This window comes from Canis aureus, chromosome 16 (genome assembly GCF_053574225.1).
Source record: "Canis aureus isolate CA01 chromosome 16, VMU_Caureus_v.1.0, whole genome shotgun sequence".
Classification (NCBI taxonomy): Eukaryota; Metazoa; Chordata; class Mammalia; order Carnivora; family Canidae; genus Canis; species Canis aureus.
Window position 1 is genome coordinate 20,726,601 of NC_135626.1, and position 19,287 is coordinate 20,745,887.

Sequence of the window (19,287 nt, forward strand, 5' to 3'; positions counted from 1 at the left end):
TGACTCAGAGCGTCTTGTGTAAGGGGCTGTGCCTGGTTGGTTCAGGGATGGGAATGGGGCCACTGTTCCAGGTTCTGTCTCCATGTCCAATTAACTCAGCTTCCTGGCTTAGAGACACACCCCGGCAAGTCAGCCATCTCAGAGATGCATTTACTAGTTTCAGAAAAGATGCCTGTGGACTGTGGGTGGCTCGGTAAAACCTGTTTGTAAGACTAGGAAAGCAATTCAAAAGGCATGTCACAATAATGGCCAGTCACAGCTTTGTGTGACAAGATCGTGCCACCTTCTCACCCAAACTTGGGTGATCAGCGCTCCTCTCTCTCAATAAGACCTTTTCTCTAAACAAAACAAAACAAAACAAAACAAAACAAAACAAAACAAAAAACTATTAAAAATTTCCCCTCAGGTATTTCTCAGAATCTTCTTTCTACCTCTGTGATTATTTTTTAAGACAGGTTGGTAGATACATAGCTAGTATTATTTCTGAAAATTACTAAGACTTTAAAAGACTAGGACCAGATTCAGAACATCTGTGCAACTTTGATGCTGTTCAGAAAATTATAATTGGAGACGGAGATATTCCTATAACCTGCACTTAGGCAAGTTTGTGTTTAGAATATGGTTAGAATTATAGGTGGCTTTCAAGGCAAGTGGTTGCTAAATCTACTACTACTCACTCTGTGGAGAGATTCTGTCCGCCTCTAGTCCCTTCCCTCTACTAACTGTCCTCATGGCTGCCAGAGTTCTTGTTTCAGAACAAAAATCTCATTAGTTCATGTGACCTACCAACGTCCTCTGCATAGTGTGGAAGTCAGGTGGCCATAGGATTTGTCACCTGTCTGAGGCACTCCTGAGAGTTAAAGGACACAGCTCCATAGTTATTATGTTGGGGCAACAGGCCTACCCAGGATGGTCCCTGGCAAGCTAGGGCTTATGGTCATGCCACAGAGAAGCTGCCTGTCGGCCTTCCCTGACCCTTCCCCACCCTGACCAGCTTCTGAGAGGTAACTGCCCTTCCTGCACTTTCCAGCTACATACCTTGGCCTGGTTCACCTTCTCTGCTGGATGAGAAGAGACTCATCCACACACTCTTCAAGGCAGAAGAGGGGGGTCCGGCTTCTAGGCTCCTATGCAGCTTTCATACAAGCCTTTCCTGGATTATCAGCATTTGTGTTTATGTATATTGCCCTCTCTAGATTGTGAACACCTCAAGGCCAGGGAACTGAAATCACCCTTGTGGCTACCTTCAACATATAGAAAAGGGTATTTCATCTGTCTTAGATGCCCAGCAAATGTTTGTTGATAATGGATAAATTCCGTGAGTAGAGAATGCTACCATTTCAATAAATACACTGAATTCTGTGTCATAAATAAATGTTTATGACTATCATGTTTTATTAAGAACCACTGACTGTGTTGGTATCATAGAAACTTTAGACAATTTCCATGTAAGTGAATGTACGGAAAAATAATATTATATGAGTAATTTGTTTTCTCAGCGGTGAAGATGGTAACAGGCATATTTCATTTCCATTGTTCATGGAGATCGTATTGCTCTAGGCCAAAATGCTGAGCCTGCTAAGTGGTGACTAATATCTGAAACGTTCTAAGTTGTGTTGGGCCCAAGGGCACACAGGCCTCCTAGTCTTTAACTCACGTGTGGTGCTCTCAGACTCTCGATAAATTGTGTATCAGAGTTTGCTACAGAGAAGACACTATGTGAAATTCTTGTGGGGCCCTTCTCCATCTAACCTGTTTCTTACAATGGTGAACACCCGAGATAAGTGAAAGGAAGTTCTCCAGACCAAGGCTGAAACATGTCACCTCCCACTGGGTGAGCAATGGAGTGAGTACACACCCAGCAGCGTGAATTCCCTGCCTCGGTAATGTTTTCCCTCTCCCAGAGCCTTCATTTTGAAGGGATGAGTAATGATTGGTAAATATTTATAGCTAGAAAAATCTGTATTTCCGGTTACTTTATAGAGTGAGGAAGTGAATGCAACTCAGTGGTCTTCCCACCATGAGAGCTTTTTGACGAGTATTGATCTTCACACATAACTGAATATATTAGAGAGACAGAGAGTAAGATCCATGAATAAAGGTGAGTTGGAAGGTGAGAGGTGAGTCTATGGAGGTGTCATAGGTGAGTCACTAGGTGGTGACAGCTCTTCCCACAGCCCCTAAGAACCAGAAGAAACCACAGCACAGGGAAATTTGGAATAGGATCAAATTTCCTGAGCGGGATGTTTAAGATCATTAAATAAATCATGAAGGGAGCCGGAGGACCTTAAAAACAGAGCAGTTATTAAGCAGCCAGGGATGAGTTCGGTTTAAACCTGACCAGGCCTTGAACTTGCTGGAATTTTTACGTTCTTCCCAACCCCATTGTCATATGATACTCCATCAACTGCCAGCGAAAGATGAGTAGAACACAGAACCAGAGGGGCCCTACCAACCACATGGCTTCTATTTTCAGGTATCATTAAAGATGAAAAGCAGTAGTGCTTGGCATATTCCCATCACTTCACCGTCTCTGATAGTCAAAAACTTGTCCTACTGTGAAGTCCAATTTTCTTGGTTGCGTGATGGGGACAGGGATGGTGTGCTCATGTCACCATTCATCGTCCACAGTAAGCTAAAGTCATCACACTTTCCAAGGCTCCCTGATGTTCTTCACACTTCCAAAGCCATTGTTCTAAAGCTCAAGAAAATCTAAGACTGGGTGAAATCCTGCTTTGATATGATTGCTCTGTGCCCAGGTGGATTCTATAATGCCAAGAGAGGTCTTAAATTGAATAATGAGGAGTTAGGGATGGAACTTGGATGGAATTTTAACACGTTCCTGCTCCCAACACACACATACCCTTAAAGTGTCTACAATGCCCTAAGTAAGCTTCCAGGAACAAAAGCTACCCTGGGCACAGGGTTGCTGCTGGGGAGGAGGAGGTAAGGGAAAGAACAGACTAATTTTTACCCCAGGCTATAGAAAGGGGCTGGGTCCAGGGACATAGAGTCTGGGAGGGGGAATGTGGGGCAGAAGGAGAATCAGAAGTCATAGGAACAAATAGGCTTAAGAGCATGGAGGGGAAAGGAAAAAAAACACACAGAAGAGAATTTCTCCTGAAAGTAACTCAAAACATCACTCAGAGGAGGCCCTGGAAGGGTCTTTCTCCCATTTCTGCTTGAGTAGGTATGTCAAGGGGATGTGTACTGGCTGAGCTGGAGAATGAATGCAAGGGCAGCTAGCAAGAGGGGTGGGTGGGGGTAGGGTACCTGCTGTGAAGGCAGGTCGCTCTCAGTGAATTGGCCAAGTTTCTAGCTAAAATATATACTTGCAGCCCTCCACCTGGCCCTCCCTCAGCTGTCACTTTTTCACCCTCTATTCATGTGGCTGCCATCCTTCTGCTCCTTCAGACTGGTTCCTATATCAGGCCCTTTCTTCTCTTCCTGGCGCTCTCAATTTTATCAAGGTTGCCAAATGACCCAGAAACTGCAAATGCTGGTAGGGGTTAAGGGTAGTTCTCTAGAAGGTGACAGAGGACACAGAATGGGGCTTAAATTAGAATTAAATTATGTTAGAAATGTTCAAACTTCTACAGGTCAGGAAGGGAACTGACAACTAACCTTTCTTTTTTGACACTTGGTAGCATCCCCACCACCACCTTCTAGCATATTTTAACATGGAAAATTCTTGGTATTATTTTGACAAATTAAGACTTTTAACACCCCCCTACCCTGCCCACCTATGACTGTTCAATTAATTTGGGGAAATCAAAAAGCGCTTCCGTTTCACATGCAGAAAATCTGATTTTGTTGAGGCGATTAAAAACATTACCCTTTTATTCTTTAACAAAGTAACCCACACAGAGGACTGGGGGAAAAAAAACCCCACAAAACTAAAAGCAATAGTTCCTTGACCCACTGCTCCTTTCTTTCATGCTTGTTTCAAATTGCTTCTATTTCTAGATCTTTTGATGGCTAACTACAATCACTGAATAATATGCTTATGCTGTTCTTACTTTATCAAGTTTAGATATTGTCCACTGTCTTCCTTTTGTGACAGATCTGCATTTGTATCACTAATACCTAGTGCCTCCTCATCTATACCTTAATCAACATAGCTATATCACTTTTTATTATCTTTATTACTTTAAATGACAAATGTTTCATTGAGAACCCATTATCTTTCTTGCTCACCATATGAAGTGAGAATACCAGCATCTCACTCTTCCTTTTAGCACTTCTGGCTTTCCTCTAGCCCCTGCCTCCTGTCAGCCATACTTCTATATCTTTGGGGGTTGAGAATGCTTCTTTTGTAACATCTCTGATGATGAGCTGTTGATTTTACCTCCAAAAGGTGCTTCTCTCCCAAATATCCTTTTCTCAGGCAGTGCCACCCCGGCAACCAGGTGCTCCGATCAGATACCAATCCTCTTTTTCCCTTCCACTCTGTGTGAGCCCTGTCATCGTGACTCCCCCAAATGTATTCTTACCATCTCCACTGCTAAAGTGCCAGCCCAGGTGACCATCTTCTCTTTCCTGGACCGGCCACACCATGCCCTTGTCCCACTACAATCCATCCTCTGCAAAATGGCCAAAGTGACTTTTTTCTGGAACATTACATCAGCTCATATCACCCCCCTTGCAAAGAAATAGTCTCTCACTACAACCCCCTTACGGTTGCCCATAAGGCCTTAAATGACCTGCCCTGAGCTCTAACTCTCATTCCCTGCTTTCCCCTCCCCATCATTCACACTGCTCCAATAGGACTGACCCTTATCTTTTGACCATCACAGAGAATTACTGTTTTAGGGCTTTGCTCTTCTGCTTGGTAACACCCTGGATCTTTTCTTTCTCATCATTCAAATCCTAATGGAAGTGCCACTCTCTCTGAGAGGTCTTCCATGTGAGCAAAGTGATCTCCTATGCCCAGTTATGCTGTATCATCATGTTATCCTATTTTATCTTCTTCATAGACTCTAGACACTATCTTACTTATTTACATGTGTTCATTGTTTACCCCCCTTTCTAGAATGTGAGTGCTGAGGGCTCTTTTGCTTACTGCCTCTATCCCCATCACCTAGAATGGTGTCTGTAACACAGAAGGCATTAAAAAAATATTAACCACTACCAACTCATGTTCTGTAACATAATTAAGGCTTCTATACTTTGTCCAAGTCCAAGTCCAAAAGCTGGAAATTAAGCAGTACTTTATTATTAAGCAGTACCATGTAATTATTATTCACTACTTAATGAAATACTGAAGTATATGTCCCTAAATATGTTCTCTCTTGAGTGTTTTCTCCCCCTTGGAATTTACAATTGCTTTTTCTCTTTTATGGTCTTGTTTTTTAAGGATAGAACAAAGTCCTCTGAATCCCCCTTCCCTAGGTACCAGTTGCTGAATCCCCTGCTCTGAGCTAAACTGATGGCTGGAAAAGTCTACACATCACAGTTGGCCCTTAGGCTTTGTCTCTCTCCTGATGTGGATCTACTGTCTCTTGGCTTTCACATCTTCCTTTCTTCTTTTATTACTGTAGTTTGTTGGAATATATCCTTAGAACATTTCCTAAGAAATGATGTATGCCACCACTCCTCTGATCATGTTTTTTTCCCTTGTTCATTTTGGCTTTTTGCTTTATTTTCTCTTTTTAATTTCACACTGAACTGAAACTTTGGCTGGGTAAAGAATTAGATAGGTTGACAAGACTTTCTCCTCAGGGCTTTAAAGACAATATTCCATTGTCTTTTAGCACCCAGTATAAGTGATGAGATTTCACACTTATACAGTGCCAGGTATAATCTCGGTCCCAAGAAGTTTTACTGTCTTCTGTCTCCCTCTGTCTACTATAAACAGTAGGACTGTTTATCAGTACTGGCAAGGAATGATCACTCAGACTACCGTGTACAATATGAAATTGGGTAAGGCTAGCAAATTTAACTGAATTAGTTTAAATTATAGTATGTTAAGCAAATAAATTCAATTTTACTTCTTCCAAATATAGGCAGTGCCTCTACAGAACGTTCTCTTGACCAGGCTACATACATGCCTCCTGTATGCCTTTCCTAATACTTTTCTTAGCAAACCTCCTATTTCCAGCACTCCCACGTCACCTTCATTACCCTTGGCACAACTATGACTGGTTTCCATTATCCGAGTGCCAACTTGGTATGGTGAGGAACAGGGTCTTGCTTACTGCTGTATCTCTGGCATCTAACTTACCCTTGAAGGCCTGGCACTTTTGAACTGGGGCTCATTATCATTGGTTGAGGAAATGAAAGCAAAGGCATACAGTGTGAGCTATGGCTGAGGCCCTTAGAAAGTCAAGAAGCTTATCCCCATGGAGCTTTTTAGGAGGGTCCTGGTCCTAACATAAAGATAGTAGCTCTCAGAAATCACGAGCTTTGGAGTCAGAGAACTGGAATCTGACTCTATTTTGCTACTTACTAGCTGTGTCATCTTGGATAAATCATTTATATGCTGTTTTTATTTATATTTTTTTAAATTTCAATTCATTTACATGTTCTGCACTCTACTTTCTTCCTGTAAAGTGGATAAGTATGTCAACTTTGTCGTAGAGTGATTTTGAAGATTAAATCAGATAATTTATGTAAATAAACTGGCACAGTAGTAAAATCTTAAGAAATAGTTGTTAATCCAGTTTATATTGTCACATAAGACTAAGTATGATGAAAATATTCTAGAGTAAAGCTGAAATAATTAACAAGTGTCTAAATGATCTGAGGTTTCTTTTGGGTCAGCCCAAATGTCCTCCCCACATCCTGCAGTTCCACCCCCTACCATCGATTGATCTGGTCTATATAGCTTAATCCATTAAAAAATCGTTAAGCAGGAGCCTCAAGCTACAAAGTCTTACATTTTATTTCTTTTGCATCTTCTTACTTGCTGATGAAAATTCTGAATGTGTGAAGTAGAAATTAATAAGGTTTTAAGTTTTACACTTAGATATATGAAATATATATGTGGTGTGATTGTGCACAATGTGGAAAGTGATTTTTACGGTGATTTATGGATACTGATCTTATCGTATTAGCCTTATTAGATGTGATGCGCGCTCAGTCTGCTCAGGAGGGCTTCCTCTTTCCATCTCCTATCATGGCTTTTACTCACCATTCCCTCTGGAGTGGTTTTTTTCCCAACTTTATTTTCCCTCTGTTACCTTTTAAGGGTTCCTGTTCCTTTTCTTTGCAGTTTGCCCAGATTGCTGGCCCTCAGAGAAATGACAGCTGGACCAAAGGGTCAGGAAGGATTCATCACATAGACTGGAGAATTCCCAGGATGACTCTGGCCAACTACCCCTAGTGGCAACCAGCCCAGAGTGTTCACAAACACATAGCAATGAAAAAGAAAATGGGACTTTTAAAAAGGTAGGTTCCTATTATGCTTCACATCGAGGAAGCATCTTTTTATTTGGGTTTGTGGTCAATCAATACCCTCATCTGAGAGATGTGGCAACAGTGGAAGTACAGAAACAAGGCAGACAGGAACCTCAAAGCCACAAAAAGCCTTATATTTGATGCCTTTTTACCTACTAAAGGGAATATGTTAATAGAATCTGAGGACTAAATTGCAATAAATTTAGCTCACTGCTAGGTAGATCAGGGGTGAGTCAGGGAGAATGAAGTGGAAGCATGTCAAAATGTCTATTTTCTCAAGTGTGTAGGACAAAGAACACTGCAGAACCAGCAAGCTTGCTCCTCTGCCCTATTTGCTATTTAGGTTCCAAGTACTGGGACTGATGGCAAGTTAAAAACTTTAAAAAAGCTTTGCATTTAAAGGAACCTAGGTATCCTGACCCTCTCACTCTTCTGTCCAGGAAGGACACAACAAGGGCAGCCCATTTAGGAGCCTGCATGAGTCACCTGCCAAGGTTTTCTTAGGACAAGGTGAGGTTTTAACCCTTATCTTTTATAAAATGAAGGTGAAAAAGTTTTCTAAACAGTACAAAACTCTAAAGAAAATTCTGTAATACATATCAAAAACACCTCACACACTGTTCAGGATATCAAAACCACTTAAACTGGACTAAATAAATATGATGGTAGTCCATGTGCCTAAGAAACCTGCTTCTGTGAGTTAATATCTATATTTTCTCAATCTGATAAACATCAGCTTTGGTTTATTACTGCTACTCTTTAAAAAAAAGAGTAAGTAAGGTGTTGCCTGGCTTGCTCAGTTGGAAAAACATGCAACTCTTGATCTTGGGGTCATGAATTTGAGCCCTATGTTTAGTATAGAGACTACTTAAATAAATAAATATTTGGAAAAAATTCATTAAAAAGAGTAAGTGATACAGAGCAGAGATAATATGTAATATCTAACAATTAAGCCTTGTCAGGTGCTCAGATGCTTATTTTATATCTTTCATTTTGCCAAAGGTATACTTTCAGGTTTGAATTCTGCTCTTCTGAACAGATGGTTATCATTTAACTAACAACAATGGTAAGTTTATTTACCAAGGACTCATAGTTTAGTCACAAAATAGTGAATATGATCTAGCTTTCACTTATGACAGTTGAAAACAGCCTAAATGAGAATCCAACAGATGGAACTTTTAACATTCAGAAACAAGTTTCAAAGAGACCTCAGAGTTAGCTGTTAGAATGCTCAGGTTTATAAAACAGATGAAATGGTTGGCAGAAACTGTACATAAGAAGGTAACAATATGGCTTTGAAATCTCATATACATAAAATAAGTTACTTGGTAAAAATATTTCCCTTTGTGAGTGGTCCTAAGTTCTTTTTTTTTTTTTTTTTTTAAGTTCTTTTTTTCAACCATATGAGAGGTCTAATAAACTGCCATCAAATGACAGGAGTCTCCTAGGGGCAGTGAGTCTCAAGGGCATCGGAATCCCTATGTACATGAAACTTAGCTATATCCCCTTCTTCTTAGGACCCCCAGCTACTTCCCAATTGCAAAATTACTGCTTTGACAGCTGGTAGAATAACAACCACAGGACCCTGCTCACCTGAGAATCATGATGAGCTGGTTGAGTTTGGGACAAATCTACAACTGGCTTTAACAGGTTCTCACCTACACAACTGGTGTCCAGAATTGGTCTTAAAATTGTAGAGTAAAAAAAAAAAAAATAATAAACTTTTGGGTTTAAAATAATAGAATTTGGGGGTCCGGGTGGCTCAGCAGTTTGGCGCTTGCCTTCAGCCCAGGGTGTGATCCTGGAGTCCCGGGATCGAGTCCCACATCGGGCTCCCTGCATGGATCCTGCTTCTCCCTCTCCTTCTGCCTGTGTCTCTGTCTCTCTGTGTCTCTCATGAGTAAATAAATAAAATCTTAAAAAAAATCATAGAATTTAGAATAGAAAGAGAAGCTAATATTTTAAAGATCAAACTATACTTTCATTTACTCTTTCATATATATATATGTGTGTGTATGTATATATATATATATATATATATATATATTTTTTTTTTTTTTAAACAATTTGGCTTTTGCCACCAACACTTTATTAAAAGTACTTCCAAAGGCCACCAGGTCAAATGGACTTCTCTGGGGCTGAATCCCCTTTCCCTCTGTGGCATTTGACCACAGTGCCCTCTTCTTTGCTTTTTAAAAAAATTAAAAATTAATTATTTTTTGAGAGATACACACACACACACAGAGGCAGAGACACAGGCAGAGGGAGAAGTAGGCTTATTGTGGGGAGCCCAATGCGGGACTTGATCCCAAGACCCCAGGACCATGACTGGAGCTGAAGGCAGATGCTCAACCACTGAGCCACCCAGATGTCCTACCCTCTTTTCAAGAGAGGACTTTGCCCAGGCGTGCTTCTATCTTTTTGGCCTCCTGTCCATGAAATCCAGCAACTGCCTAAGTTTCCAGCCTGACCTCTCTTTTCACTCTGTAAGTTCTCCTTGGTGACTTCCTCCTGCTTTGGCATCAATTCAAACTCATTCAACTGCCTTTAAGTCCTTGGCAGTCTGGTCACTCCTACTTACCTTTCTGGTCACTTTTCTTGCCACTTCCTTCCATGTAGCCTCTCCTGCACTGGACTACTTCTCACTGTTCTCAGACAGGGCCTGTGCATTTTCAAGTATTTCTTTTATGACCTTGTTCATGCTTTCTTTCACCCCAAATAATACTGCCCCATCATCTCACCTGCACATCCCTCGTGAGACCCCAGATCCCAGTCCCATGCTTATTAACAACGGTACTGAGGTATCCACTGACATATGATAAACTTCACATATTCAAAGTATGTAACCCGACAAGTTTTGAGGCGTGGAAGTACCTGTGAAAGTATCACCACACTCAAAACACCCATCACCTCCCAAAATTTCCTGGTACTTGTTTGCAATCCTGTCTTCCTGCCCCTCCCCACTCATTCTTCTTTCTCAGACAACCACTAATCTGCTTCCTGTTACTACAGATTAATTTGTATTTCCTGGAATTTTATATAAATGAAATCATATGGCATGTACACTTTTCAGGTGGGCTTCTTTCCCCAAGCATTCATTTTGCAATGAATTTTGAAGTTCATCGATGCAGTGGTTGTATATACACAGTTCATTCTTACTGCTAAGTAGAGTCCATGGTCTGGGCAGAGCACAGTTTGCTTATCCATTCACTTGTTGATGGACCTTTGGATTGTTCCTGGTATTTGGCTGTTACAAATAAGGCTGCTCTGAATATCTGTGTGTAAGTCTGTCTGTGGCTGGTTGCTTTCATTTCCCTTGGTTAAATACTGAGCCGTGGCAGGACTGAAATATATGACAAGCATGTGTTTAACTTTAAAAAAACCTGCCAAACTGTTTTCCAAAATGATACCATAAAAGTAATGATACAAATTATTCAATTAATACAATCACCCCAAATGGACAATACAGTTACCCAAAAATTATCCAATCGTGCTGAATCCTATCTTAGGGAGAAAGCACTCAGTCTTTCATTATTAAACATGATATTAGCTTTAGATTTTTCATAAATGCCCTTTGTCAAATTAAGTAAGTTTCTTCTATTGTTAGTCTGCTGGGAGTTTTATCAGAAATGGACATTCAATTTTGTCAAATGTTTTTTCTGCATCTATCGAAATGTCATATAGTTTTTCCTTTTAGTTTATGTATATGGTGAATTACATCTATTGATTTTTGAATGTTAAATCATCCTTGGATGCCTAAGATGAATCTCACTTGGTCATAATGTATTATTCAGTTTTTATATTGTTGAATTTGATTTTTCCTTTTATACATTGTGAGAGTGGAGACACTAAGTTTCACTTAGATTTTTCTTCTTTACATCTCTGTTCCCAGTGAGTATTGTAGTTGTCTTTTCTTGTGATATTTTTGTCTGGTTTTGGTATCAGGGTAAGGCTGGCCTCATGGGATGAGCTGAGAAGTATCTCCTCATTTTTCTGGAAAAGTTTGTACAGAACTCATATTACTTCTGCCTTAAGAGTATAGAATTCACCAGTGAAGCCAGCTGGAGTCAGGAGTTTTCTTTGTGGGAAAGTTTTAACTGCTAATTCAATTTCCTTAATAGACACAGAACTATTCTGGTTATTTATTTCTTCTTTGTGATCTTTAGTAGTCTGTGCCTTTTAAGGAATTTGTCTATTTCATCTAAGCTCTCAGATTTATGGGCATAAAATATTAATAAAGATATTTCCTGGTTATCTAATAGCCACAGAATCTGCATGCATGTTTCATCTTGACACTGGTGATTTGTGTCTTTTGTTTTTCCCCATCATCTGACTAGATGCTTATTAATTTCGCTTTGGTCTCATTGATACTTCCTTTCATTTTTCTATTTCATTGATTTCAGCTCAGATCTTTACTATTTTCTTCCATTTTCTTTAGTCTAATTTGCTTTTATTTTTCCAGTTACTTGAAACGGAAGCTGAGGTTACTAATTTGAGACCTTTCTTCTTTTCTATTCTCAGCATTTAGTGCTATAAATTTCCACCTAAGTATGCTTTTAGCAGCATGACAAATTTTGATATGTTGTGTTTTCATCTTAATGCAGTTCAAAATACTTTCTATCCTTCCTTTTATTACCTCTTTGACACATGGGTTACTTTGAAGTGTGTCACTTAGATTCCAGTTATTTTTAGGCATTTATCAGAGATCTTTTTGTTATTATTTCATTATGGCAGGGATCTATGAATCTGTTATATTAATTGTGACTTGTGTCATGGCCCAGACAGAACATAGTCTATCTTGGCAAATGTGTACTTGAAAAGAATATGAGTTCTGATGCTATTAGGTTTTTATAGATGTTTAATTAAGTCAATTTGGTTGATAGTGGTGTTCAGGTTTTCTAAATGCTTACTTATTTTCTGTTAATTGGTTCTATCAGTTGTTGAGAGAGGGGTATTGAACTGGCCAACAAGAATTGTGGATTTGTCCATTTTCCCTTGCAGTTCTATCAGTTTTGCAACTCTTTTATTAGTAGCATAAACACTGAAGTTTGTTTTTTTTTTAAATTAATTAATTTAATTTAATTTAATTTTATTTTATTTTATTTTATTTATTTATTTATGATAGTCACACAGAGAGAGAGAGAGGCAGAGACACAGGCAGAGGGAGAAGCAGGCTCCATGCACCGGGAGCCTGATGTGGGATTCGATCCCGGGTCTCCAGGATCGCGCCCTGGGCCAAAGGCAGGTGCTAAACCGCTGTGCCACCCAGGGGTCCCTTAAGTTTGTTATATTCTCTTAATGAACTATGTTTTGCAACTCTTTTATTAGTAGCATAAACACTTAAGTTTGTTATATTCTCTTAATGAACTGACCCATATTACTTTGTTACTGCTATTTTCAAACAGATAATTATCTTTTAAAAAGAATGAAATAACAAGGAGAGAATCTTATATATTTACTCATGTAGCTTTTATTTCTAATGTTCTTTATTCATTTGTGGAGATCTATATTTTCATGAGGTATATTTTTATTCTGTCTAAAGGATTTCCTTTAACATTTCTCATATTTGTGACTACTGGTAAAGAACTGATTACGCTTTTGTGTCTCTGAAAAGTCCTGAATTCATCTTCATTTTATTTTTTTAAGAAAGAGTGTATAAGTTGGGGGGGCTGAGGGGAAGGGGCAGAGAGAAAGGGAGAGAGAATCTTAAGCAGTTTCCATCCTCAGTGTGGAGCTGAAACCAAGAGTTGGACACTTAACTGACTGAGCCACCCAGGTGCCCCTTATCATTTTTGAAAGCTATTACTGCTTGGTATAGAATTATAGGTTGGCAGATTTTTCCTTAAGTACTTCAGGGATGTTGTTCCAGGGTGTCTGGCTGGCTCAGTTGGAGGAACATGAGACTCTTGATCTCAGGGTCATGGGTTCAAGCCCTATGTTGAGTGTAGAGATTACTAAAAAAATAAACAAAAATATTGTTTCACTGTTTTCTTGCTTTCATTGTTACTGATGAGAAATCTATGCCACCTTTATCTTTATTCTTTTGTAAATAATGTGTCTTTTTCTTCTGGCTTCTTTTAAGGTTTATTTTTTTTCAAAGATTTTATTTACTTTTTCATGAGAGACACAAAGAGAGAGGCAGAGACATAGGCAGAGGGAGAAGGAGGCTTCCCTGTGGGGAGCCTGATATGGGACTTGATCCTTGAATTCTGGGATCATGCCCTGAGCCAAAGGCAGATGGCTCAACCACTATGCCACCCATGCATCCCTGCTTTTAAGGTTTAATTTTTATCACTGGTTTTGAGCAATCTGTGATAGGCCTTGGTGTAGTTTCTTCAAGATTTTTTGCATGTAACTTCTAGGATCTGTGGGTTTATTAAAGTTTTTTAGATCAAATTTGGAAAATTTTCAGCATTATTCTTCAATTTTTTTTTGGTTTCCTCCCTTTGGTCAGGACTTCATTTACACATTTATTAGACTGCTTGAAGTTGTTTTACAGTTTACTGATCTCTTCCTTTTCCCAAAAATTTCTCTTTCCTGTCTGTGCTTCATTCTGGATGGTTTCTATTGTTTTGTCTTCAAGTTCACTGATCTTTATTTCTATAGTATCTAATATGCTGTTAATCCCATCCAGTGCATTTTCATGTCCAACATTGTAGTTTTGACTTCCAGAAGATTGATTTGGGTCTTTCTGGATAGCTTCTGTGTCTTCAACTGTTACAATGCAGTGATAATAACTAACTTAATAGCCTTGTTGGCTATTTCTAACATCTATGGCAATTCTGGGTTGGTTTTGACTGATTTTTCTTCTCATAATGGGTTGTATTTTTCTGCTTTCCTGCAGGCCTGCTGATTTTTGACTGAATGCCATTGTGAACTTAACTTAAATGCTAGATAATTTTGTATTCCTTTACATATTCTTTTTTTTAATATTTTATTTTTTTATTCATGAGAGACACAGAGAGAAAGAGGCAGAGACACAGGCAGAGGGAGAAGCAGGCTCCATGCAGGGAGCCTGATGTGGGACTCGATTCCAGGACTCCAGGATCATGCCCTGGGCCGAAGGGCCGAAGGGCTAAACCACTGAGCCACCCAGGGATCCCCTCTACATATTCTTGAGCTTTTTCTAGGTGGTAGTTATTTGTAAGTAATTTAATCTTTTTTAAAAAACTTTTATTTATTTTTAGTAATCACTATGCCCAACGTGGGGCTCAAATTCATGACCCCAAAATAAAGAGTCACATGCTCTACTGACTGAGCCAGAGAAGGCTTCCCAGTTTGATCTTTTCTGGTCTTGCTTTTAAGATTTATCAGAGGAAACCAGAGCAGTGCGAAGTCTAGGGCTAATTATTCCCCAGGACTGAAGCAAGACCCTTGTGTGTACTATACTCAATGACTGTTAATGATGAGGTTTCCCAGTCTGGCTACTGGGAACAGGCACTACTCTTCACTCTCTGTGAGTGCCAGGCATTATTACTGCTAACTTTTTTGCATTGTTCTTTTGTTTTCAGGTAGTGTTCTAACACACATGCACTGATCAACACTCCGATGAATACTCAGCAGGGATCCCTGCAGGTCTCCAGAATTCTCTGTGTAGTTCTCTCTTCTGTTACCCTGTCCTGCAAACTTCAGTGGCCTTGGTCTCCCAACCCCCAGGTTCCACAATGGTTCTCCCTCCTGTGCCAAGACCTGCATATTCCCTCAAGGCAGTAACCTGGGGCAACTGTAGAGCTCATCTCATTTCCTTGTTGTCTCTCAGAAATCATCAACCTTTACTGTCTGGTATCTGGTGTCTTGGAAACTACTGTTCCATGTATTTCATCTGTTTATGACTGTATCAGAAAGGAGAGTAAATCTCATTTTTGTTACTCCATGTTGGCTAGAAATGGAAGTCTGCCATTTTTAACTTAGAGATCTCCTGATAAGCCTAGTACAAATGCCACTTCTCTTTGATGAAGTTTCTCTAGAACATTTTCCCCATCTCTTATTCCCATCAAAAGATACACTCTGACCTCTGTGATTTAAGCCACTTTCTTTACGCTTCTGTAAACTTATTATGAATTATACATTTGTTTCCCTTGATAGACCACCAACTTCTTGATGGCAGGAGGTTGATCTTTGTATTCCTGTGCCATAAAATGATGTCTGATGTGTGACATAATCTCAAGAAATATTCTTTTCCCCTTGTTTCTGTGGTGCTGGCTAACCAAGCCTGACTTTCATTTCATTTTTACCATCTTACTCAGTGGTAAGTGTACATACAATTCAGTAGTGTGAAGTTTATTTACAGTGTTGTGAAACCCTGCCAGAACTTTTCCATCATTATGCAAACAAATATATATATTTATTAACTGAATGAACAAATTTGGTGCAGACCTTTAATCTTACATATAAACCATAGAACAAAAAACGTTGATCTGCTCAAGACCTTATAGCTAGCTGGTGGCAGAGTTAGGCCAGAAGCCACACTCTCTGTTTCCTGTCAAATACTCATTTCTACTAGGTTAATTCAATGCATATGCTAAACAGCGAAGACCAAGAACTGCTATGCATCAAAGAAAGCTCAGATGTGGAAAGCCAGAAGTTACTAATTCTGAATAGCATAACTTAGCTAGGCTGGGCTTGGTTTTTTTTTTCCCCCTTCATTTCTTTTGGTCAGCAAGCAATATAATATCTTTTAACAAATTATTCCCTGTTGTTTTTTTTTTTTTCTTTCCTGACAAGGAGTTCTCCGAGTCATCTAGTAATATAGCTGATTTCTTTTCCATTTCATACCAAAATTTCTTTTCTCTTTATAGCTTCAGGCGGATTCTTTTCATTTTTCTATGATATCTCTAGGCCTGATATCTCTCCTCCTTAGATCAGGATATAACTCCTTGCTTCATTTGGTAATGATTCTATCTTATCAAAGATGGTGGGTGGATCAAGATGATTTTTTTCCACTTTGAACATTCTATATGAAAGTACATGTTACTAGTTGCTTTGTTTCTGGAAGAAAAGATATTCTAAAAATAATCTCATAACTTTAAAATATATATTTTTGGTTTTCACATTTAAAATGACAATTATAGAAAATCTGCCATTCCATAATTTTTGAGACAAGCTGAAAAGAAGTCTGAGTCTTTCTTACTGCTATTGTGCTTCTTTACAGACCTCATAACGAGGGAGACTTCTATTTAGTCCAGAAGCTCTTACACAAAAGATGCATATGGATTCTTCTGGGTTACTTTTCCCACTCTACTTATTCGTTTTAGAATCTATTTCTCAGCCTTTCAGTTGAGGAGTCAGCTTATGCACACAGCCTCTAGTTGTGGTTTTGAAGTCTTTTACTTACTCTGCAGCTGCTGCCGAGCTGAGCAGGAACCCCTACTTCTCTGTCAGCTTACTGACAAGGAGAGTCTGAAATTACTTCCAATTCTTTAGTTGTTAAAAATAAGTAAACGAAGAGCTGCAACCCCCAGCATACAACGCACCCATGGCTCTTCTGGTAGCTCTTTTAGTTGCTGATTTAATATCTTGAAATACCTATTTCCTTCTGTCCCCAGATGTACTACATCTTGTAATCTTGTAACCAGTGCAAGAGAAGAGGTATCCTAAAGGGAAGGAAACCGTAACAGGGTTCTTCCTTTCTGTTATTTACAAGGAGGGCTACGTTATCATCTTCTGGTTGACAAGAGCACATATCAGTAGGGAAGCGGCAGAAGTATCCAACAGCGAGAGGGCCCCAGTGGCTGGCCTTGGCATTCAACGGTTACCTACTGGGAGTCCTCTGAGTGCCTGGCACTATTCTGAACACTAGAGCAAGTGCAGTGAACAACAAAGTATAGTCCCTGCTAATGTGGGGCTTGTATTCTAGTTGGAACACAGGTGATAAAGAAATAAGCAAAGATGTAGTGTCAGGTGGAGAGTAGAGCTGTGGGGAAAAGTGTAGCGTGGCAGGCCGAAGGGAGTGTTGGGGTGGGCAAACTGCTATTCTCTACCAAGATGGCCAAGGATGGCTATATGAAGTGCCATGTGAGCAGAGGTGGAGGACAGCCCTTTCAGTGGGCCTGGGCCTGAATAACACTTCCAGTTTCTAGTACTATGTAAAGCTGGCATGGCTTTTTGTGTTTTCATGTGTATCTCTACTGGGAGGCAGAGGATGGTAAATCGTGGTCACTCACTTTTCTCTCACCATAAATGAGATGCCTTCGATAATTATAATTTTAAATGGCCCAAATACTCCATTAAGGAGATGGACTATAATTTGATTAATGAATTCTCTACAGTTGGCTACCTACATTACTTTTACCTATCTTTATTTTATCTTAATTTATTTAATATATATATTTTATTTTTTTGATATTTTTAAAATTATTATTCATGAGAGAGAGAAAGAGAGAGAGAGAGAGAGAAAGAGAGAGAGGCAGAGACACAGGCAGAGGAAGAAGCAGGCTCCATGCAGGGAGCCTGATGTGGGACTCGATCCTGGGTCTCCAGGATCACGCCCTGGACTGAAGGCGGCGCTAAACCGCTGAACCACCCGGGCTGCCCAATATATATATTTTAAAGATTTTATTTATTTATTCATGAGAGACACAGAGAGAGGCAGAGAGAGAAGCAGGCTCCTGTGGGAAGCCTGATGCAGGACTCCATCCCAGGACCCCAGGATCATGCCCTGAGTTAAAGGCAGGCATTCAACCACTGAGCCACCCAGGCGTCCCTTTTTAATATGGATTAAAAATTAACTACTCTGATTAGAATATATTAGTACCAGGCATTCAAGGAAAGCAGTTTGGGAATACAGATCAAGGGAATACATGAAAAAGTGTAGTCAGGGTCAGGGTCAGGGACCGAGGAGCCCGAGACACACACATGGGAGCAGTGGGATGGTGGTGAGCAGTGGCTGTTGGATGAGAAGGCCCAGGGGCAGAGGCCTTTGAGCTTCTGCTTCCTATACCTCTGGTCAGGAGGCTGCATTTCCCTGGCCCCTTGCCTGTACTCCCTTGGCCAAACCGATGGCCTGCTTTTTGGTCTGAGTCTACCCAAGTTAAAAGAACAGAAGCAACCCTGCTTTTTTAATGAAACAGATAGTAAAGATACTGCTTATGGAAAAACAAGAAGCAGATGGCACTGACTTCTGGCTTTCACCCACAGAAATAGAACAGGAAAAATGAGAAGTTTTGATGCCTGAGATTGGGGTTACACTGAGGTTTCCAGCATCCAGACAGGCAAATGCCTGGACAGCTGCTTAGGGCAGATGGGTCCTTTGACAGCTTAATATTGCAGAGTTTCTGGTGACTCTGTAGTCGGGGCAGCCAACATGAGACCATCTGTTTGCTAGTGGGCAAACCTCCCTACCAGCAGGTAGCCCCTGCTGAGGGTGAGACACAAACCAAAAACCAAGGCAGCCATCTTCATAATCTCTGCAAAGCCGACGGGCCTGACAAACCGCTGGCACAACTGCCAAGAGGAGGAGACCTCATCTCAGGCCTATATGCCCTCTACAACAGGACCACACGGAACAACAATATTCTGAAAGGCTTTTTGTTTGGTCGTTATTTTTATCTTTTGTTTTTTTTAACGTTTTATTTATTTGAGAGAGTGAGTGCACGAGTTGGGATAGGGGCAGAGGCAGAGGGAGAAGCAGGCTCCCAGCTGAGTAGGGAGCCCGATGCGGGGCTGGATCCCAGGACACTGGGATCATGACCTGAGCCAAAGGCAGATGCTTAACAGAGTGAGCCACTAGGAGCCCCTATTTAAAAAAATTTTTTTTTACTTAAAAAAATTTTTTTATGTCATTATACTTGACACACAATGTTATATTTAGTTTCATATGTATCCAAGAGGTTTTATTTGGGTTTATTTCAAAGTACTCAAATGCTATGAAATAGATCATTCACTCAGAAA

General features: G+C 40.0%; 2 protein-coding genes across 4 annotated transcripts in view; one reads left to right on the top strand and one right to left on the bottom strand.

The window, feature by feature from the left end:
- CDK5R1 (cyclin dependent kinase 5 regulatory subunit 1) overlaps positions 1-19,287 on the top strand; it is a 94,203-nt gene that overhangs the window by 65,169 nt on the left and 9,747 nt on the right. The window contains exons 7-9 of one of the 2 annotated variants that reach the window (XM_077852160.1): positions 7,214-7,389; positions 7,839-7,908; positions 8,401-8,464. The gene's annotated coding sequence lies outside the window, so the exon portion shown is untranslated. The remainder of the gene's footprint in view (positions 1-7,213; positions 7,390-7,838; positions 7,909-8,400; positions 8,465-19,287) is intronic. The other variant, XM_077852159.1, reaches the window with a different exon arrangement.
- MYO1D (myosin ID) overlaps positions 1-19,287 on the bottom strand; it is a 326,058-nt gene that overhangs the window by 60,039 nt on the left and 246,732 nt on the right. The gene's annotated exons all lie outside the window — the stretch shown is intronic.